We start from the raw sequence: 23,910 nt of genomic DNA on the forward strand, positions 1-23,910 counted from the left end.
TAACTAATTTATAAGAGATTTTAGGATTGTCCTTAAGACCTGCTGACTCGAGGACTCATGTTCTGAGTCTGCCTCTCACCTCAGCTGTAGTGTGCAGATGCCAACCGCACAGCCATGAGCAATTTAATCATAGATACAGGGTGAAATAGAAGATTTTCACTCCTCTCTGAGCGTGGCTGGCCCAAAGGCATGGCAAATTGCTTAGTCACAGTGAATAAATTTATGCTACATAAGGCTAATAAACAGGTCAGAGACAGCTGGGTCTACTACCTGTCACTTTCTAAACTTTCTCTGTCTCTGACCAGATTTTCTTCTCAGACAATGATTTCTTCCAATTCAGAATGAGTTCTAGTACTCTCTGTCATCTCATTTTATATTCCCATGTCCTTCTTTCTCCCCTTGGATCTCTCCGCCTGCCTATGAGGAGCCTATATGCACTTTGTCTTATTTTTGTGTCCCATAAGATACAAGTAACATAAGTGCTAAGTATATGTTTATTTTTCTAGTGTTACATGGGCTGTATATAATGTGCACGGGGGAGCAGATTGACCAAGGCAAAGAGTGTACACACACACACACACACACAGAGTAATTCATTATTGTCCTTGAGGCAATATTCAACAGTAGAAATCCTACAGTCTTCATAAATCTGTGACAGTTTTGGGGGGATTTATTTGTTTTTTAGTTAGCACCTACAAACACTGTATATTTGTTCTCCTGAAAACTCACATGTGCACATGTCACTAAAGAGTTTATATCAGCTGTTCTTATATTCACGGATATTAGGTTAAAGATACTTATATTAGAATGCCCACTGATATTTGAGGGAAAAGGTTTAGCAAGAAGAGGTAAATATATTTGCTTATCAATTGTATTATTTAATTTTCTAGCAAATTTAGGACAATTCCATAGAAGATCAGTAATCATAACACTTTTTAGTTTGTTTTGGATTGTCATTTGCTTTTATTAGATCAATGGCAGGAATCTACAGAATATTTTCACCTTAGGGAACAAATCACATTAAATTCCTAGGATCCCTGACCTTGCTCTTTGGGCTGGGCTTGCAGGGTTCCAGACTTCTTTACACTGACCTTGAGTGATCTTACCATGTGCAAACCGCTGGTGCTGGTACTGTGAGTAATAATAAGCTTAAATGACATCTTAAACAACATTGATGCTGCTTGGAGCTGCCTCAATGTGGTGTGTGTTCAATTCTTTAAAATATAATTCTTTGGTTTGGAATCAGCAGATTATTAATGAATGGCATGTTTCTGGGGAATAAATAGGACTTTTTGAAAGCCTATGCATGGGGGAAAAAAATGGCCAGAGAAAGGGCTCTTTCTTCCATTCCGTGTTTCACACAGAAGCTTTAGGTTGTATGAGAAAACTTCTGGAATAAACTTGTGAAGTGTTGGACAAGAAAAGGAAACAGTAAAAGTTTGTTACAAAGTGGAATTCTTGTTACATCTCCTTGGTACCTGCTACTCTGGGGACCCTTTAGTATGTTGGCTTATAAATGTTTATTAAAAATGTATAGACAGTATAGCCTAAAAACATCAGAAGACATTTTAGCTAGACATAATTAAGTCAGATTAATCCTGCGAAGCACTGAAAGATGGTTTTGCCTGGAGACATTTTTTATTCTTTGGCAGTAACTGTTAGAGAAAAGCCCATTGCTTAGTAACCTAATTGAAATGTCTGCATACAATTCAGTTAAAAATAGTTTTTATTTTAAATTATTTTCCTAAATATAGAAAAAATATAAGGGTCTTTATAGGTAATTTTTTTAAAGCAGAAATATATTAAAATAATTATCTGTAGGGGCTCCCCTGGTGGCGCAGTGGTTGAGAGTCTGCCTGCCGATGCAGGGGATGCGGGTTCGTGCCCCGGTCTGGGAGGATCCCGCGTGCCGCGGAGCGGCTGGGCCCGTGAGCCATGGCCGTTGAGCCTGCGCGACCGGAGCGTGTGCTCCGCAACGGGAAAAGGCCGCAGCGGTGAGAGGCCCGCGTACCATAAAAAAATAAATAAATAAATAAATAAATAATAATAATTATCTGTAACATTACCATCAGAACCTGCCATGCTTTGCTCTATATATTCTCAAACTATATTCAGAGAAAATAAAGTCATGCTTAAAATATTATTTTATAGCCCACTTTTAAAGTATAATATTCACTATTATTCATATCCTGAACTATTCCTTAAGAATTTTAATGACTGCATTTCTGCTTATGTTTTGTATCCTCCTTGCTGTTAACTATTTTCATTTTTCTCTGTAAATACAGTTATTTCTTTACATATTTTCTTTAGTAATTGGAGAGGTATGCCTTCTTCAGTGATATTCCTGTTTACCTTTTAAGTTTTAAAAAATACCTTAATCTGTTTTACTCTGACAATACCAGTAGTAAAATTTATTTCTCTGGCAAAGAGATCTAAAACATTTGCTGCATCCATCCTCTCCAAAAAGCATGTCTAGTTTTGGTGATGTAATTGGAGAATCAAGACATATTATTTTAATATCTTATTATATTTTACATTTATCTCTTCTTCATGAAAAATTGAATAAGTGTTTACAACCACATTGCACATGTATTTCATGCACATGTAATTTACAGACATGCAACCCCATATAATTTACATTCACATGTAATTTACATGTCGGTGCTTTTTACAACCATATTGTACATGTATTTACAACTACCTTGAGATGTATGTAAACCCAGATCCCTGTGAAATGATTTCCGAGCTCACTATCAGTTATTTTATAATGTAAGTGCTTTATTTTGATTTAGTTTTGAGTCAGCTGAATGATGTCTTTTCAACAAATGCCAGGAAAAAGTGTGGGAGTCTGTGGATTGTATTCCTTATACATATGAGGATATCATTTCGTTCTGCTTTATTCACACATTAATGGCAAAATCCTAGGCAGTAGAATTCATAGCACACAGTATCCCCTACTTCATCCACCCCCCTACCCCCAACTACAAGAACAAACTCTATAAACGTTCTTTAATTGCTCTTTGGCATTTATGTTATGGAAGAGAAATATAAGATATCAATAGAATTTTGCCTGTGTCATTATTCTATTTCCAGGTTTGGGGGGATTCTTTTTATTTATTTTTATTTGTTTACATATTACAGAAAGCTTTTCTTATCCTTAGAGTTTAAATATTTCATTGGGATGTGTCTGCATATTATTCAGTTCTCACAAATTGTGACTGGCGCTCAGACTGGTAATAAGTGAGCGTTCTGCCACAGCTTTCGTGCACTTGGAGCTATTGTTGATGATACCATTATTTTCTTTAATATTAGTCCCTCAGATGATGCTTCTTCTCTAGCTCTTCTTTTGTATGGAATTCCAATTTCCTGTATTGATTCTCCTGGAATTGTTTTGAAATTTTATAATTTTTCTTGTTTTTATAATTTTACCACTTTCCTCTGAATTCTGAAAGAATCTGCAAGGATTATCTCTTAATTCACTGATTTTTTTGTCACAGAGTGCCCCTTTAGCAATTTTGAATTAAGTAGTTTGATGCTTATCTTAATTTCAGCTTTCCTCATTTAAAGGGTTTTTGGGGCCCTTTTTTGTGGACACAGTGTGATATTTTGAAATAATCTCCTATGTTATACAGTTTTATAAAAAGTCATTTATTCTAATTTTCAAGGTGAATTTTTTGAAGCTGTTTTATACTTTCACAGCTGATCATTTTTCTCTGATCTCCGGCCTTATAAATGAATGAAAATTACCGCATAGTAGAAGTTGAGGAGGGTTTTGTTAGAGGATATATGAGTTCCTGTTAAATAGAATATTTTAGGTCCAAAAATGTAGCTGTAAGAGTTTTGAATTCTTTCAGCTTCTGTCCCTTTTTTTATGCAATTAAAACTCCCTCTCTCTATACTTACATTCAATGAGAATCTTGGAGGAATGGGGTTAGAAATATGCACTCAAGTCACCATTTAGATTGTAAAGTGAAAATAAAGCAAACAAACCCAGATATCTTCATGTATGAACTGTTTCAATATGCTTCACTCATTTTAAAATAATGTTCAAAGTATCCTAATGGTTAGATTTTTCTACAAGTGTCTTTTATTTCCCCCGCTCTCTTAAATGAATTGGTTCAGCCCCCAAATACCAGGTGTAAGAAGTCTTTCCAAAAGGAGGCATATTAAATTTAATTTCTAAATATAAATTGAGGAATATTTATCCTGACAATTCTAAATTTCAACGAACAGTATAGTTACTGAGTTTTTACTTTGATGAGACATTATTTTAGCTTTTTCTGTGTTCATGAATTTTTACAATTCAGTTGTGACTTTTTACTGGTTCTCCCTTTCACGAAGGTAGATAATTTTCATAACACTGAAAATTGTCCTTCCAGTGGGAGTTTCTTAGTGTTTTGGAAAGTCCCCTAATCGTATCAACAGGAAACTCTTCTAGTGCATTTAAAATACAATTCAGTAACAATGGACCTGAAGATGAGTTACCTTGGCTCTGCTATCCCTGGGTTTGGATGACAGTGGGATGAGCTTACAAAGGCTGGGGTAGCACTCAGAAAACGCCAGTCAAGACTAATACATGGAAGAACCAGGGTCTCTTCTAGGGATGGCCATGGGATAGTGCCAAGACATATGATACATAGTTGCAGATTTATGAAATACAGGCAATGTCCTGGAAAATTATGCTTTCACTTGTATGGAGTTTTCTTATATAACTATGAATATGTGTGTATCAGTGGCATCGTGTTACTTCTGAGTGTCTTAATTTGGGCTTCCATAGAAGTAGATTTTAAGATGGGGATTTGAGGCAAGGAGTTTATTTGGGAGATGATCCCAGGGTACACTGATAAGGAAATGATAAGAAAAGACGGGATAGGAGAGGACCCAGTAAATGGCCCATAATCGAGGAAGCTACCACTGTGAGTATCTGGAGTTTAATTCCACTGCGGAACTCTGGGAATCAGCATAGAACCAGCACCTCAGTGTGTGGTGATCTACTCCAGCAGCAATGGGAAAATCATGGGCTACCTAATCAAACACATAGCTGCTTCTGTCACTTCGAGTAAAGAAAACGTTGACCAGCATTTTAAAAATCATATCGATTTCCAAATATATATGTGGTGATAAATGCTGTGTTTTGAACATTGTAAAGAATTTGGAATTTGAGAAAACAGAACTGGTTTGGAATTCTGCCTAATTACTCTCTATTTGATCTCAGTTAACATTTAATTTCTCTTCGCTTTAAGTTCATCATCTGGAAACTAGTGACAATAATAATATTCTTGCCTCTCTCAGGAGTTTGTTGTAAGAATCAATTTAGGCAATTGACATGAAAGTACATTCTAGACTACAAAATAGTACATGCAGTCTTTTTTTTTTTTTTTTGCGGTACGCGGGCCTCTCACTGTTGTGGCCTCTCCCGTTGCGGAGCACAGGCTCCGGACGCGCAGGCTCAGCGGCCATGGCTCACGGGCCCAGCCGCTCCGCGGCATGTGGGATCTTCCTGGACCGGGGCGCGAACCCGTGTCCCCTGCATCGGCAGGCGGACTCTCAACCACTGCGCCGCCAGAGAAGCCCAGTCTTTTTTTTTTAAACATCTTTATTGGAGTATAATTGCTTTACAATGGTGTGTTAGTTGCTGCTTTATAACAAAGTGAATCAGCTATAAATATACGTATATCCCCATATCTTCTCCCTCCTGCGTCTCCCTCCCACTCTCCCTATCCCACCCCTCTAGGTGGTCACAAAGCACCGAGCTGATCTCCCCGTGCTATGCGGCCGCTTCCCACTAGCTATCTGTTTTACATTTGGTAGTGTATATATGTCCATGCCACTCTCTCACTTCGTCCCAGCTTACCCTTCCCCCTCCCCGTGTCCTCAAGTCCATTCTCTACATCTGCGTCTTTATTCCTGTCCTGCCCCTAGGTTCTTCATAACCATTGTTTTTTAGATTCCATATATATGTGTTAGCATACGGTATTTGTTTTTCTCTTTCTGACTTACTTCACTCTGTATGACAGACTCTAGGTCCATCCACCTCACTACAAATAACTCAGATTTCGTTTCTTTTTATGGCTGAGTAATATTCCATTGTATATATGTGCCACATCTTCTTTATCCATTCATCTGTTGATGGACACTTAGGTTGGTTCCATGTCCTGGCTATTGTAAATAGAGCTGCAGTGAACATTTTGGTACATGACTCTTTTTGAATTATGGTTTTCTCAGGGTATATGCCCATTAGTGGGATTGCTGGGTCATATGGTAGTTCTATTTTTAGTTTTTTAAGGGACCTCCATACTGTTCTCCATAGTAGCTATATCAATTTACATTCCCACCAACAGTGCAAGAGGGTTCCCTTTTCTCCACACATTCTCCAGCATTTATTGTTTGTAGATTTTTTGATGATGGCTATTCTGACTGGTGTGAGGTGATACCTCATTGTGGTTTTGATTTGCATTTTTCTAATGATTAGTGATGTTGAGCATCCTTTCATGTGTTTGTTGGCAATCTGTATATCTTCTTTGTAGAAATGTCTATTTAGGTCTTCTTCCCATTTTTGGATTGGGCTGTTTGTTTTTTGATATTGAGCTGCATGAGCTGCTTGTAAATTTTGGAGATTAATCCTTTGTCAGTTGCTTCATTTGCAAATAGTTTCTCCCATTCTGAGGGTTGTCTTTTCGTCTTGTTTATGGTTTCCTTTGCTGTGCAAAAGCTTTGAAGTTTCATTAGGTCCCATTTGTTTATTTTTGTTTTTATTTCCATTTCTCTAGGAGGTGGGTCAAAAAGGATCTTGCAGTGATGTATGTCATAGAGTGTTCTGCCTATGTTTTCCTCTATGAGTTTGATAGTGTCTGGCCTTACATTTAGGTCTTCAATCCATTTTGAGTTTATTTTTGTGTATGGTGTTAGGGAGTGTTCTAATTTCATTCTTTTACATGTACCTGTCCAGTTTTTCCACGATCACTTATTGAAGAGGCTGTCTTTTTTCTATTGTATACTCTTGCCTCCTTTATCAAAAATAAGGTGACCTTATGTGCGTGGGTTTATCAGTACAGGCAGTCTTAATTGGCTTTGTTAGCAAATGGTAGTGCCAAAGAGTTAATCTCAGAAATCAAAAATGCAAAAGATATGTTAAGCCACATAATTTTAGTCAATTTACAGATTTTGTAGTGTTTCTGAATAAATATGGCAAGTATATGTTATATTTATATTGAACAAGCCATAACTGTTAAAAGATTGACTGTTTCCTGAGAGTGAAAAATCTCATTGTTATTTTTCTATCATACATTTCAAAATTGCATTGTTTTCTATCCCTTCATTAGAAATGTTTTAAACCAATTCATTTATGTGGGAATAAAAACATTTCCGTGGTCTATCAGACATTGAACTCTGCATCATCTACTCTGGAGGGGTTATAAGACTGTGTTCTGATTCTAGATTTTCTAAAACTTTGGCAAAATCGGATTCTGAGTCTTCCTTTGCATCTGTGTTAATATTAGCAAACTTTCTTTGGGGGCTCAGCAAAGAACAAACCGTCTTTGATGAAAGGGTCATCCTAGCTGCCAGTGACCAAAAGCGGTGCCTGCTGAGAAGCTTTGTGGCAATACTCCAGACAGACAAGGATTCAGGGGTGAGGAATCCACACACTAATGAATTCCAGAAGGTGTGATTGCTGGCTTCTCTCTTCTTAAGCCCTAGCCATAACGCATTGGTGCTCAGGTTTTTTATCCTGTAGGCCATGCTTCATTCTTTGACATCCCCTACCATTTCCCACCCCTACCTAAAAGAAGCCCCAAACAAAACAATAATAAACAATTTGCTGTTTGATTTTTAGACAGCACTACCATCATACCGCCCTTAAGAATGCCACAGCTGCAACCTGTCACTTGGTATTTCAGCAGGATCAGGCTGGAGGCAAAAGAAAGGGGCAGGGAAGGCCAGGGTGTGTCAAAATTTTTCCTTCTTATAGATTTGAGTTCATTGCGGTCACTATCAGTGAGCTGTTTTGGACCTGTTTCTATGTGTTTAGTTCCTGCCCTTCATCAATAAATTGTAACTAACCCATTCACTGAACGCTGTATGCCTTGCACTGTAGTTTTTGGTCCTTAAAAATAACATCCGACCATAGGTATTACTGTTCTCATTTTACAAATGAGGAAACTGAGACTTCTAAGTCACGAATCTAGCTTGTAAGCGACAGAGCTGATGGACTTGGATATCTTAGCTCTTTCAGAATACCACCTCTCTTTTTATTAGCCAAGCTTCGATTCTTCTGTGAGAAAGTCATGTTTCTTACTTATGTGTGAGGGACACCCTTTTTGGCTATATAAAATGTGCACATTTATATCTTACATGGAAAACTTTTTTTAGAGGATGTCCTCATCTTTGCAAGACTGTTGAACTAACAAAAGACTCAAGAAATTTCCATTTTAATAGTGAGTAGAATGAATGATTCTCTTTGCATTTTTCATCCCTTTACATCTAAGTGACTTTGCTCTGTCAAAAGATATCAGAGTGAAGGAGAAGACAGGTTTTTGTTGGCAGTGCCATTTGTATCTTTAGAGCTAGAAGATCTTGTCTGTATTACATGCAGATTATGGAAAGTCAGGAGACCATTACAAATGCCAGTATGAGCTATGTCTAAGCCACACCACCAATAGGAGAGGACTTACTCTTCAGGCCTCTATTTTCCATATAAATTTTGTCCTGCTTTTTCCTGGCATTTACAGGATCCTGGACAGTCTGATGTTTTCTGTTTGTTTAGTGTATTAAAATTTCTAAGAACTTCTTGATTAAATGTGTGGAGGTCTCCACTTTAATATTGAGGAGACTGAAGTATCCAGCCCAGGAAAGATCCATTTCAAAAGTTTTAATGCAACTTAATGGAAATTTAAAGAAAAATTATTATATTTAGCAGTAATTTTGTATCACACTTTACAGAATGCAAGTTAAATTGGGCTTTTCTTGTTGGTCAGATTTTACAGATGAGGAAACCAAAGCAGACAGATGTAACATGAAATGTGAAATCAGTTCATCTTATTCTCTCTCTTTCTCTCCCCTCTCTTCCTCCTCTCTCTCTCTTTTCTTTATAGCTTTCGATCTAATGCTATTTATCTAGTACCTAAATATCCACTTTACTAATTGCTCTTCTGTATTTAATTCACAGACCATCTAAATATATGATATTATTGTTCTCAGTTTATAGCTGTAGTTAAAGAAACTGAGAATGATGTTCGGTAACAGCCCCAAATATTTTGTAGCACAACCTTGTAAAGCTCGAATTTGGATTTAGGTCTTTGTTTATTGCAGAACCATGCTCTATCTACAATGTTGGTTTGATTTGTTATTTTATAGCAAGGTAATTATTCATTACTTCAACAGTTACCTAAGAACTGTTTTTAAAACACAAAAAATCTTATTTTACAACAGATTTTACATATGTCATCACATGATAACGTGACCCATTTGAGGTCTATACAAAACTAATCTAGTGCAGTGTTAGTATAGTCTAAAATTTCCAGGATGTTTTGTTCACATTTTAATGTCTCGATACATACATAAAAAGCCTTTGCCAACCCCAAAGGAATTGTTTTAATATTTTGAGAAATATTAGGCTAAACCCAAGGTGTATCTAGGCAAAGTAAATATTGTTTGGTCTAAGCTGGCTTCTCCCTCCCTCCTGACCATCGTTTCATCTGCTCTCCTTATAAGCTGCTTAATGAAACAGAACTTGATCGTTATTTGCATGGTGTACTTAACAAGTCCCATCTTTGCTTCTGACCCAGAGTTTGCAGTCACATTCTTTATAGTTTTTGAAGGAAGACTGATTGTAATATTTCTTTAAAAAATGGTGGATTTGTTTTTATCTAATTTATCTCTGCTTTTATTTTTACTGTTACTAATTACGCAAAATAAGATTGGCATCACCATTCTTGTGTAAATCATTCAAATTAGTCTTTTTTTTTTTTTTTTTTTTTGGTGGTACGCGGGCCTCTCACTGTTGTGGCCTCTCCCGTTGCGGAACACAGGCTCCGGACGCGCAGGCTCAGCGGCCATGGCTCACGGGCCCAGCCGCTCCGCGGCATGTGGGATCTTCCCGGACCGGGGCACGAACCCACGTCCCCTGCATCGGCAGGCCGACTCTCCACCGCTGCGCCACCAGGGAAGCCCAAATCAGTCTATTTTAACGCAGCGCCCTAGTGAAGAAGATCATATTCAGTTCATAACTTCAATTTGTATCCGTCTTGATTAGTTTTTAAAAAGTAATTTTAAAAAATGCATCTTATTTCCCTGTGCTTCCACTTTCAAAGCATATATACCCATGCTGTTAAATTTCACACATGACGTCACGGGATACAATCCCATGATACATTTTCATGATGTCAAAGCTTTGAATTATGAAATGGGAACCATGAAGCAGAAGCATATGCCTTATTCAGTGTGCGGTGCCATGCAGCAGTGAAATGATGCTGTGTATCCCCCTATTTACATATTCTTAAAGTGCATGTCTCCCTGGAAGTGAACCGCTCAAGCAGTAAGTAAATGTCTACATCCGGTTAATCAATTAAGCAAACAGGAGTTTATCAACGTCTGGCATCTGCCTTACTTTACTAGCTTTATGTGAATAACCGATGCCTGGTGACCTTTGATAATTTGGGGGGTTGCTTGGAATTTCGGCAGTGGTTTAATAGTGTCAGTGTGCTGTTGTGAATTTTGATATTGTAACCAACATCCTCTTGGTTGCTTTACTCACACTGAAAATCACAGCATCTTCCAACCAAAGTCTGTGTAGCCTTCTGTTTTAACACAGATACTCTAGCTTGCGCAACTTTCCAAAATATGAGCACCAAGAGAGAAAACAAGTCAAAATATAAGAATGATTATGGGAAGTGGGAGATTTTCAGAAGTACATTATTCAGCAAGTAACACACACTGAATCTTAGTAACTGCTAACTTAAACTTAGTTAAAAGGGAGTTTTTCCCCTTAAAAAACCTGTTACTGGTAAACTGCAAAGAACCAAGTAAAAACTGCCTAGTCAAGAGTCTGGAAGGTTCCTGGCTGCTTCTGCTTTTCAGCAATAGAACTTCATCTCTTTCTCTGACATATTTATGTTCAGATTGTTCGGTTCCAAAGACTGTCCTCCTCTGCATTTTCTTTATAAGTTTGGAATTCCCAGAAGGGGGAACTTACGGGTGGAGCATTGGTTGCTTTGATGCCAGCAACACTGCTGTCTCGGATTAGGAGACACTGTCCACCTGCCATCTCTAGCACCTGGCCCTGTTCTTGCCAAATAAATACTTGTTGGAATAAATTGAATGTTTGGCCCTTCACGTCATTATAAGCAAGACTTACACCACCAATTGTGGAAAAATTTGAATAGAATTGACGAAGAGTAAAGTTGTTTTTAGAATTTTACAACTTAATAATTAGTGCCAACAAAATGCATGAGGATGATGACATGCAATTATGGAATACACTGAACGTTTAATCTTCAGAGTAACCCTGACGATAGTTATTAGGGAACATTTAAACCTAATAAAACTGTAACTGAGGATGATTATTAATAACAATTTGGAGATATATGTGATCCCAAATTCATGATCTTCCCTTAAACCATGCACTTAAAGATAATGAAGGAAGAGAAGAAGAAAACAGAAGGAACACTTAACTAAATAAGAGAATTAATTAATACTACATCATTTATAGCTTTTCTTCCTAAATTAGGTGGTTTCGTGCCAAGGAAAAGCATGAGGATCACTCCAGTTCACCTTTACTTTCCATTATGTAGGTCTTGGGTACAGTCCAGAGTTTTCTTCTTCTAATGAACAGCATGATCAGTAACAGTTGCACCAAACACTTCAATTTAAAATACACATTAAATGACTTTTCAAGTAAAGGTTACACTTTATCTTTTTTATTCTTCACAGCACGGTGTGTTTTAGGATGTATGGGACACTGCACATTCTTATTAGTTTACAATTAGGAGCTAGAGGTCTAAGGCATTCAGTAGCAATCTGGCAGTTTCCCAATTTCGGTGCTACTAAAGATAACCGTGGCAGATAAATCAAGCCCCAAAGTAGACCCTGGCCTGGATTTCTCACGTTTTAATATGCCTACAGAGTGTCCAAACACAGTCTTCATCAGTGTTGATTGTTCAGCTGGTACAGCCCTGGGCACTAAAGAGATTTACTTAAACTAAGTCATTATTCCAACAATTAAATCAGCTGGAATTAGCATAAGAATTGTTTTGTTTTCTGTTTCTTATATTAAGGATGTTTTTGTGCTACAGTGTTAGGATTGAAGTCAAATGAACGGAACCTTCCCTGTGTTCTATAGCTTTCCAATTTACTGTTAGAGGATTTCTTTTTTAACATCTTTATTGGAGTATAATTGCTTTACAATGGTGTGTTAGTTTCTGCTTTATAACAAAGTGAATCAGTTATACACATACGTATATCCCCATATCTCTTCCCTCTTGCGTCTCCCTCCCTCCCACCCTCCCTATCCCACCCCTCTAGGGGGTCACAAAGCACCGAGCTGATCTCCCTGTGCTATGCGGCTGCTTCCCACTAGCTATCTCTTTTGCATTTGGTAGTGTATATATGTCCATGCCACTCTCTCACTTTGTCCCAGCTTACCCTTCCCCCTCCCCGTATCAAGTCCATTCTCTAGTAGGTCTGTGTCTTTATTCCCGTCTTGCACCTAGGTTCTTCTTGACCATTTTTCTAAGTGTCCATCAACAGATGAATGGATAAAGAAGATGTGGCACATATATACAATGGAATATTACTCAGCCATAAAAAGAAACGAAATTGAGTTATTTGTAGTGAGGTGGATGGACCTAGAGTCTGTCATACAGAGTGAAGTAAGTCAGAAAGAAAAAAACAAATACTGTATGTTAACACATAAATATGGAATCTAAGAGGATGATTTTATATGGACAGTACATCAAATGGAGCTTTGGGTTTAAAAATGAGTACTTAGACTTTTCTATGTGGCAAAAACAAGATCCAATTTATAATAGATATTGGATAGTGACATCGATAAACTAAGAATGTAAAGCTAAATATTCATTAGCTTCTTTTTTCATTTTTTGGTTATCTCTCAAATTCAGGGAGTTCTCATTAACTCATTAATTAATGGATTAATAACTATACAACAAACATTTGTTGAGAACTTGCTGTTTATTCCTTGATCACTGAGTTATTCATTTAAATCAATAAGTATTAATTGAGGTCCTACTTATACATAAAGAACTGGTTATGGTGCAATGAAAAAAATTACCTGCAGTTGGGACAAATGAGAAGTTTTCTTTTGCTTAAAGACATTTTTGGAATATTTACTTTGGAAAATGTCTCCATGAGCTATAGAGGTTTTTTTTTTCTTTTGAATAATCTAAATGATGCCAAATATAATAGCAGCCAAATCATTTGGAGCCAAGTCTGGTAATAGTGTAAGTGTTCCAATTATTATGGAAGGCTGGTTTTGATCAAAGTGTCTATATAACTATAAAATGATGAGATGATTTTTTCCTTTGTATTCTGAAAACCATTTCAAACCGTTGGTTGTGGCTTGTTCCTAGCCCTTTTCACAGCCTCTGAGGACAAATCCTCCAGACAACTTATAAGAGGAGGAAGCTGATCCTAGCTTAGGGCTCCTTACATTTTCTTGCACAAGACTAAGGGATCTTGGGGTTGATTTCTTTGAGGACCAGTCTAACCATCATCAAGCTATAAACAGATGGTTGGTGCCATAAATCAGTGTGGAAACTAGCAAGTCACCATGTAATTTAAATGTGGCATTTATGAAAACTCCTGCCTCTGATTTGTTTTGAGAAGGTGATCCGCAAAGTGACTTTAAATTCTTGAAAATCTGGTTTCAGCTACAGCAGAGGCACTTTGGCCCAGAGCCAACTTTGTGCAAAATATCTTCTCAGTCACTTGTCCATCACAAGTTATTAAAATTACAAAGCATAACCACATATTAGCCTGCCATCTAGAATCAGAAGTTTCAACCCATTACTTATCCTGTTCTGTTTTATTTCTTAAAATATTTTTTTCACATCTTTATTGGAGTATAATTGCTTTACAATGGTGTGTTACTTTCTGCTTCATAACAGTGTGAATCAGTTATACATATACATGTATCCCCATATCTCCTCCCTCTTGCGTCTCCCTCCAACCCTCCTTATCCCACCCCTCTAGGTGGTCACAAAGCACCGAGCTGATCTCCCTGTGCTATGTGCCTGCTTCCCACTAGCTAGCTACTTTACATTTGGTAGTGTATATGTGTCCATGCCACTCTCTCACTTCGTCCCAGCTTACCCTTCCCTCTCCCTGTGTCCTCAAGTCCATTCTTTACATCTGCGTCTTTATTCCTGTCCTGTCCCTAGGTTCTTTAGAACCTTTTTTTTTTTTTTTTTACATTCCATACAGATCTGTTAGTATACGGTATTTGTCTTTCTCTTTCTGACTTACTTCATTCTGTATGACAGACTCTAGGTCCATCCACCTCACTACAAATAACTCAATTTCGTTTCTTTTTATGGCTGAGTAATATTCCATTGTATATATGTGCCACATCTTCTTTATCCATTCATCTGTTGATGGACACTTAGGTTGGTTCCGTGTCCTGGCTATTGTAAATAGAGCTGCAGTGAACATTGTGGTACATGACTCTTTTTGAATGATGGTTTTCTCAGGGTATATGCCCATTAGTGGGATTGCTGGGTCGTATGGTAGTTCTATTTATAGTTTTTTAAGGAACCTCCATACTGTCCTCCATAGTGGCTGTACCAATTTACATTCCCACCGACAGTGCAAGAGGGTTCCCTTTTCTCCACACCCTCTCCAGCACTTATTGTTTGTAGAGTTTTTGATGATGGCCATTCTAACTGGTGTGAGGTGATACCTCATTGCAGTTTTGATTTGCTTTTCTCTAATGATTAGTGATGTTCAGCATCCTTTCATATGTTTGTTGACAATCTGTATATGTTCTTTGGAGAAATGTCTGTTTAGGTCTTCTGCCCATTTTTAGGTTGGGTTGTTTGTTTTTTTGATTTTGAGCTGCATGAGCTGCTTGTAAATTTTGGATATTAATCCTTTGTCAGTTGCTTCATTTGCAAATAGTTTCTCCCATTCTGAGGGTTGTCTTTTCGTCTTGTTTATGGTTTCCTTTGCTGTGCAAAAGCTTTGAAGTTTCATTAGGTCCCATTTGTTTATTTTTGTTTTTATTTCCATTTCTCTAGGAGGTGGGTCAAAAAAGATCTTGCAGTGATGTATGTCATAGAGTGTTCTGCCTATGTTTTCCTCTAAGAGTTTTATAGTGTCTGGCCTTACATTTAGGCCTTTAATCCATTTTGAGTTTATTTTTGTGTATGATGTTAGGGAGTGTTCTAATTTCTTTCTTTTACATGGACTGATGTAAATCAGTCCAGTGTTCCCAACACCACTTATTGAAGTGGCTGTCTTTTCTCCATTGTATATTCTTGCCTCCTTTATCAAAAATAAGGTGACCATATTTGCATGGGTTTATCTCTGGGCCTTCTATCCTGTTCCATTGATGTATATTTCTGTTTTTGTGTCACTACCATACTGTCTTGATTACTGTAACTTTGTAGTATAGTCTTAAGTCAGGGAGCCTGATTCCTCCAGCTCCAATTTTCTTTCTCAAGATTGCTTTGGCTATTTGGGGTCTTTTGTGTTTCCATACAAATTGTGTAATTTTTTGTTCTAGTTCGGTGAAAAATGTCATTGACAGTTTGATAGGGATTGCATTGAATCTGTAGATTGCTTTGGGTAGTATAGTCATTTTCACAATGTTAATTCCTCCAATCCAAGAACATGGTATATCTCTCCATCTGTTTGTATCATCTTTATTTTCTTCATCAGTGTCTTATAGTTTTCTGCATCCAGGTCTTTTGTCTCCTAGGTATTTTATTCTTTTTGTTGCAATGGTAAATGGGAGTGTTTCCTTAATTTCTCTTTCAGATTTTTCATCATTAGTGTGTAGGAATGCAAGAGATTTCTGTGCATTAATTTTGTATCCTGCTACTTTACCAGATTCATTGATTAGCTCTAGTAGTTTTCTGGTAGCATATTTAGGATTCTCTATGTATAGTATCATTGCATCGGCAAACAGTGACAGCTTTACTTCTTCTTTTCCGATTTGGATTCCCTTTATTTCTTTTTCTTCTCTGATTGCTGTGGCCAAAACTTCCAAAACTATGTTGAATAATAGTGGTGAGAGTGGGCAACCTTGTCTTGTTCCTGATCTTAGAGGAAATGGTTTCAGTTTTTCACCATTGAGAACAATGTTGGCTGTGGGTTTGTCATATATGGCCTTTATTATGTTGAGGTAAGTTCCCTCTATGCCTACTTTCTGGAGGGTTTTTATCACAAATGGGTGTTGAATTTTGTCAGAAGCTTTTGCTGCATCTATTGAGATGATCATATGGTTTTTATTATTCTCTTTGTTAATATGGTTTATCACATTGATTGATTTGCATATATTGAAGAATGCTTGCATTCCTGGGATAAACCCCACTTGATCATGGTGTATGATCCTTTTAATGTGCTGTTGGATTCTGATTGCTATTATTTTGTTGAGGATTTTTGCATCTGTGTTCATCAGTGATATTGGCCTGTAGTTTTCTTTTTTGTGACATCTTTTTCTGGTTTTGGTATCAGGGTGGTGATGGCCTTGTAGAATGAGTTTGGGAGAGTTCCTCCCTCTGCTATATTTTGGAAGAGTTTGAAAAGGATAGGTGTTAGCTCTTCTCTAAATGTTTGATAGAATTCGCCCGTGAAACTATCTGGTCCTGGGCTTTTGTTTTTTGGACGATTTTTAATTAATTTTTTTTTTTTTTTTTCGGTATGTGGGCCTCTCACTCTTGTGACCTCTCCCATTGCGGAGCACAGGCTCTGGACGCGCAGGCTCAGCGGCCATGGCTCACGGGCCCAGCTGCTCTGCGGCATGTGGGATCTTCCTGGACCACGGCGTGAACCCGTGTCGCCTGCATCAGCAGGCAGACTCTCAACCACTGCGCCACCAGGGAAGCCCTGGACGATTTTTAATCACAGTTTCAATTTCAGTGCTTGTGATTGGTCTGTTTATATTTTCTATTTCTTCCTGGTTCAGTCTCGGAATGTTGTGCTTTTCTAAGGATTTGTCCATTTCTTCCAGGTTGTCCATTTTATTGGCATATAGTTGCTTGTAGTAATCTCTCATGATCCTTTGTATTTCTGCAGTGTCAGTTGTTACTTCTCTTTTCATTTCTAATTCTGTTGATTTGAGTCTTTTCCCCTTTTTTCTTCATGAGTCTGGCTAATGGTTTATCAGTTTTGTTTATCTTCTCAAAGAACCAGCTTTTAGTTTTATTGGTCTTTTCTTAAAATATTTTAAAACCTTCTTCTCAAGCTGAGGTGTACTCCCACCTTTTGCCTGAGTTGAGCGTCTTACTCTGTCAAGTGGACATTATAGAGACTTCTGTTCAATTTATCATCCTCAAAATCAATAAACTTAATTCGGCAGCCACAGAATGTTTAACAGTATCTCTCAAAGTTTGCTAAACATTCTGCTCATTTTCTGCTTTCCGCATCTGCACCTTATAAAGATACAGAAATATGTTCTGAACTAAATTTAGTAATATAATGTAATTACATATAATGGAACTCATGGATTACTTTTAAATAGCCACTAAGGAATAAAATGTGAAAAATAAATTATAAGGAATTAATGTGATTTCCCAGGGAGTGTTTTTTTTGGGAAAAAAAGCAAAGCTATCATATAAAAGTTTTATAACTAGACTATCTTTATGATTATTCTGTTCAGAACACTACATTGTTATTTGTGGCCTTTTTTTTTATCAGATGAAGGAAGGTATTTCTCCTTTTCAAATAATTTTTAATTATGAGTATTACATGGATACTAAAAGATGAATTCTTTTTTTAGAAACACAATAAATTCTGGATTAATCTAGATCTTATTGATCTGAAAAACATCTCACATTTAACATTTTATGTTAAATTAACAATTACAGAATACTTTCAAACTTATTTTATAATAATTCCCTCCCCTTTAGTAAATTTTTATATTCATTTACATTTCTTTTTCAATGTTGGTTTACATGTCAGGGTGTTTATTAGTTAATGTAACAAACTGTGTGGTCTTTTAATTAATACTACCACTCAGGTTTATAAATAATACGTTTTGTATAACCATTTAGAATTTGTACACTGATACATTAGATATTTTTTTAAGAAGAGTTTTTTTTTAAAAACAATTATCATTTGTTGAACTAGTAGAATCATTATTTTAAAATGCATCCTTAAAAATAAAATGAGTTATGATTCACTGTGTAGCTTACTAATAAATATTTAGTCTATAGTTTTCTTCTTTGTGTTTCTTCTATGTCTGTGTGTTTAGCTAAGAATTGTTTTCAATTTGGTTAACAGTACCCCATTTAGGAATATGAAAAATGTTGAAGCGATTACAAAATACTTAACAATTTTGTAAAAGAAGCAGCATTTTAAAAATCACAACAAAAGATATTCTCATTGAAATGAATTTTTATATCCAAGATAATCTTTCATTCCTTATATGTGTGTAAGTTTAACTTTAAAATAAATACTTCTCTCGCAGCCTCAGAGAAAATAGTTTCATACTTATGCAGTGTTTATTATGTATACCAAGAATTACACTGAATTCTAATGCACATCATCTCTTTTAATCATCACAAGTCGTGAGGCAGCTGCGTTTATTATATCCTTTTTAGAGTAGAATTAATTGAGGCACAAAGAGACTAAATAATGTATATGCAGCTGAGTTTTACCTCTAAGGCTAGATCTAAAATCTAGGCTTTTAACTTATATATTGAGTGCATAGACAGACTAATAGTTATTTAAAGTTACAATTCGAGAGAAAACACCACAAAATCTATCTATAGGCTAATTAAAGAAAATATGGTCACTTTATTATGAAAACCTCACTTGAAATGTGGGTGAACTTTAACAAATAATGAAATTCAAAGCTATCTATTGTCTAAAAGCATGCAGTCTTTTATTTTTGTATTAGTGATTTAGGTGCAAATTATTCCAATATTTTTCTTCTCATTCAAGAAAAAATTTTCAGAGCTGGAGCCCTTACAGAATTCTCTGCTTACAAAAATTAAGGCATAAATCTCCCTGGAGGAGATGATCCTCAAAAGGGGAGATGGTGCCTTTGCTCTAGCAGGAAAGAATGGAAGTAAATCCATTTTTGAATAAACAGGTACCCCTTTTTCAATTAAGACCAATTAATTTCCAAAGCCTTTGCTATTTTCCATATTACAGAGAGCTATTAAAATGTGCCAGTTTACATAAGATAGATTTCAAAAGACTATGAGAAAGAATTTTACATACCTCACGGAAACAATAGTCTTTTCAAATAGTAATTTTGGAACTGAGCCAAATGGCAAGCACCTCCTGAAGCAGTACGTGTGATGCTACTTGGCCCAATGTCCCTTCACACTTGTAGGTCAGTATTAGGTCCCCCAAGATTAAACCTCACGGTATTCTATTCAAAGTGTCAGCATTCATAAGCCTGCAGTTGCAAGCTCTTATATGTTTCACAATCTCTTACTCCACTGAATTCCTATGCACCAAAATAGGCAAAGATAAGAATTTAGTTTCTGGGAAGATTTCCTTTAAGATCCTCTGTCCAAAGCATCCAGTGCTGAAGAAAAAGAAAAGGTAGTGGTGGTGTATATCTGCTAATATTTTGTTTCTTTTTCTTTTCTGTCTTATAATATATAAAGAATAGAACTGGGTCAAAAACCTATGAGTCAGAATTCTATCTTTTTACATGCAAAAGATTTTCACTGTTCTGAATAATGCAAGTTATTTTATACTGTTGAAATTTAAATTGTTAAAGTAAAAACACATGCAGTCACCACTTTTACCGAGGTGAAGTAGAAAGATTACAAAGCAATCTTATTTTTGATCCTGAAAGTGTGGATAAAAGTGTTGGATAAGAGAGAATGATGTTTGAAAAATATGTGAAGAAAAATAAAGAATGAAAGACAGATTTTCATTGTACCCGAAAGACTAGTTTTGAGAACTGTTAATAGAAGTTGGGGAATTGAAAGGTGTGTTTGAATCTATTTAGAGTTAGTATGTGTTGTAGGAAGAAGCTCCAAGAGAAGAGAGAACTGAATATTGCCAGAAAAAAGGTTCCCTGTAGATTGAAAAATAAACAGCAAAATTCCATTACAGAGGAATCCACTGGAAACTCTTTCCAAGCAAGGAATGGCCCCTTCAACAGCTATAGATGACATCTTTAGCGAAATCAGAAATAGTTGCCTTGCCAGTAGTTTAAAGGAAAAGGAAGAAACTTCTGCCTTTGTACAGTCATAAAATGATCATTGTCTTTAATACTTTCTTAAAATTATTATTATAAGTCCACATACTTAGAAGTTGGGTAAACATTTCTCCACAACCATTTTATTAATGACATCCTAAACTTTGCATGTGAGTATATAATTTATAATGAATATGTTTATATATGTATACATACAGACAACATATTATATTTATTTTAAACATTTTCTTTTCAAATAATTTTATACTCCTTTAGGTTTCTCCTACTTTTGCAGTTTTTACCCGTTTCTTATAGTCTACAAATTCCTTTCACTCACTTTTCCTAAAAGTAATTAGTCAATGCTGACTACAAATTAGGTTTTGTAAAAGTAGTTGTTTTTATTTAAAAATATAACCATCACGAAATTGTTGTGCATTTTTTGTTACCAGTCTAAAGATGGGTTTTCTAACATAAGAATGTGATAGTTCCTTCTATTTATTGAGTGCTTGTATTGAGCACAATATAACTCATTTATTGTAACTATTAAATGTTTTTAAATTATAAAATATTTGCTAAAATTACAGATGATAATGTAGCAGACCACCATGTAGTTTTCACCTAAACCCGAAGTAGACTTGACTTTCTTATTCAATCTTTTACTTAATCGTACTTTGCATGTGTCTATAAAAACAAATCAATAGAACAACTTTGTATACAAGTATTAAAATCAGTATCTTTTTAATGGGAAAACAAACCCAGAGAATTTTAGTAACTCTTCCAAAGTTGCTTAGCTAGTAACAGAGCCCAAATTTGACCGCAGTTTACCACTTTTCTCAAGTCCTGCAAGATAGTACAATATTGCTCTCAACTCAGAAGGTAAAAATCGTACTATTTGAAATGAAAAAAGAAGAGGAATCTCATGAAGTCCTGTGTGTACCAAACAGTTTTTTCTAGGAAAAAGCTAAATTATATATTTAACTTTTTAAAGAAAAAACAGTAATGTTAAGGTTGTGTTTCCGCTTTAAACTGACCTGTTAGTTTCTATTGCTGTAAGTACTTTGAGGATGTTTAAAATTTTACTTTAGCCTTCAGTTTACATATATTTAAATTTTAGTTAGATTTAGGTTCCGTTCTTTTTAATTAAGATATAATTACATATAGAGAAATTCACCCTTTATAGTGAGTTTTGATAAATTATATACATGTGTTAACCATTGACACAGTCAAGATGTAGAGTAGTTCAGTCAGTGCCCTCTCCAAAAATTGTTGCCTTGGACCACTTTGGAGTCAACCTTTTTCTCCACCTCCAGCCTTTAGCAACCACTGCTCAGATCCGCTCCCTGTAGGTTTGCCTATTTCAGGATGTTATATAAAGAGAATCATACAGCAAGGAGCCTTTTGAGTCTGGCTTCTTTTACTCATTATAATTCAGTTGAGATTTCTCTGTATTGTTGCAAATATCAGTAGTTCCTTTTTATTGCTGAAATAATATTCCGTTGTATGGGTGTATCATAGTTGTATCCATCTACTCTCTTAAAGGACATTTGCATTGTTTCAGTTTTCATGATTATGAATAAACTCTCTGTAAATGCATGTGTACAAATTTTTATGTGAACTTAAATTTGCGTCTCAATTAAATAAGTATCTTGGAGTAGTATGGCTGCTAAGCATATGTTTAACTTTATAGGAAACCACCAAACGGTTTTTACAAAGTGGCTGTACAATGTTACATTTCCATCTGCGATATGAGATTCCAGTCTCTCCACATACTTGTTAGCACTTAGTATTGTATTTTTTTAAATTGTATCCATTCTAATGGATGTGAAGTGGCATCCTGTGACGGTTATAAGGACCATTTCCCTGATAATCAATGACGTTGAGCATTTTTTCATGCAATTATTTGCCATCTGGTAATCTTCTTTGGTTAGGTGACTGATCAGATCTTTTGCCCATTTTTGTCGTTGTTTTCTTACCATTGAATTTGAATGGAAATTTTTATATTTTGGAATGAGCTTTATCAGATATGTTTAAGTCATGTATTCATGCCTTTTTCAGCCACTTTCATGGATTCCACTAGAAGGTGAGGCGGTTTCAAAGTCTGTTCTCAAAGACTGGAGAATCTTGGATCTTGGATTTTGTGATTGTTATTAATATTTGGCTCCCTTGAAAACCCCCTGTAGGTGCGTTTTTAGTAGTCTCTTTCTTGTCAGGGTTCCTCAAATCTGTATCTCAGAGACCCCCAAACCCAAGTTTATTCTTTTAACAAATTAGAAAGAACTGGTTAGGAAAATTCTCAATCTCTTGGGTTAGACATCAACCAATGACTCACCACCTCTCTGTCTCATCCACCTGTTCTCTGCCCTGCACGCTGCTAGACCAGTCACCACCCTCGCTCAAGTGCCCAGTGACGCAGCTTTTCGGTTGTCATCTTACAAAGTGTGCAGAAGAATTAGACTTCCTTTTTTTTTTAGCTTTTTAAATTTTTACTTATTTATTTATTTATTTTTGGCTGTGTTGGGTCTTCATTTCTGTGCGAGGGCTTTCTCTAGTTGCGGCGAGTGGGGGCCACTCTTCACCGCGGTGCTCTGGCCTCTCACTATCACGGCTTCTCTTTTTGTGGAGCACAGGCTCCAGACGCGCAGGCTCAGTAGTTGTGGCTCATGGGCCTAGTTGCTCCGCGGCATGTGGGATCTTCCCAGACCAGGGCCCGAACCCGTGTCCCTGCATTGGCAGGCAGATTCTCAACCACTGCGCCACTAGGGAAGCCCTAGACTTCCATTTTAAACTATTCCCTCCCTCCAGAAACACTTTCTTATCTTTCGATTCCATAACCATACCTCTTTCTGCCTCTCCTTTGGCTATTTCACTGGTTCATCCTCTGGATTCTGAATGTCAGGTTGTAGCTCCCCAGCCTATGTTCTGTGCAGCTCTCTGCTCACTCTGTACCTTCTTAACCGCACACATGGCTTCATTTTCCAACCAGACACATAGACAGCTGTCATATTTAAATTTACAGGATAGGCTTCTCCTGATCAATAGAACCATATATCCTACTGCCACCTCATTTCCACATGGATGTCTTAAATGCTTCCCAACTAGCATGTCTAAAATGAATCTTTTTTTTTTGTTTCTCTTTTATTATTAACTTGTATTGGAGTATAGTCGCTTTACAATGTTACGTTACTTTCTGCTGTACAGCAAAGTGAATCAGCTATATGTATACACATATCCCCTCTTTTTTAGATTTCCTTCCCATTTAGGTCACCACAGATCACTGAGTAGAGTTCCCTGTGCTATACAGTAGGTTGTCATTAGTTGTCTATTTTATGCCTAGTAATTTATATATGTCAATCCCAGTCTCCCAATTTATGCCACCCTCCCCCACCTTGGTGTCCGTACATTTATTCTCTACATCTGTGTCTGTATTTCTGCTTTGCGAGTAAGTTCATCTGTACCATTTTTCTAGATTCCACATAAAAGCGATATTATACGAGATTTGTTTTTCTCTTTCTGACTTACTTCACTCTGTATGACAGTCTCTAGGTCCATCCACGTCTCTGCAAAGGGCACAA

At 36.5% G+C, this 23,910-nt stretch overlaps 1 protein-coding gene across 4 annotated transcripts in view; it reads left to right on the top strand.

Moving 5' to 3' along the window:
- VEGFC (vascular endothelial growth factor C) overlaps positions 1-23,910 on the top strand; it is an 80,079-nt gene that overhangs the window by 16,034 nt on the left and 40,135 nt on the right. The gene's annotated exons all lie outside the window — the stretch shown is intronic.

The sequence above is a fragment of the Tursiops truncatus genome, chromosome 21, assembly GCF_011762595.2.
Source record: "Tursiops truncatus isolate mTurTru1 chromosome 21, mTurTru1.mat.Y, whole genome shotgun sequence".
Classification (NCBI taxonomy): Eukaryota; Metazoa; Chordata; class Mammalia; order Artiodactyla; family Delphinidae; genus Tursiops; species Tursiops truncatus.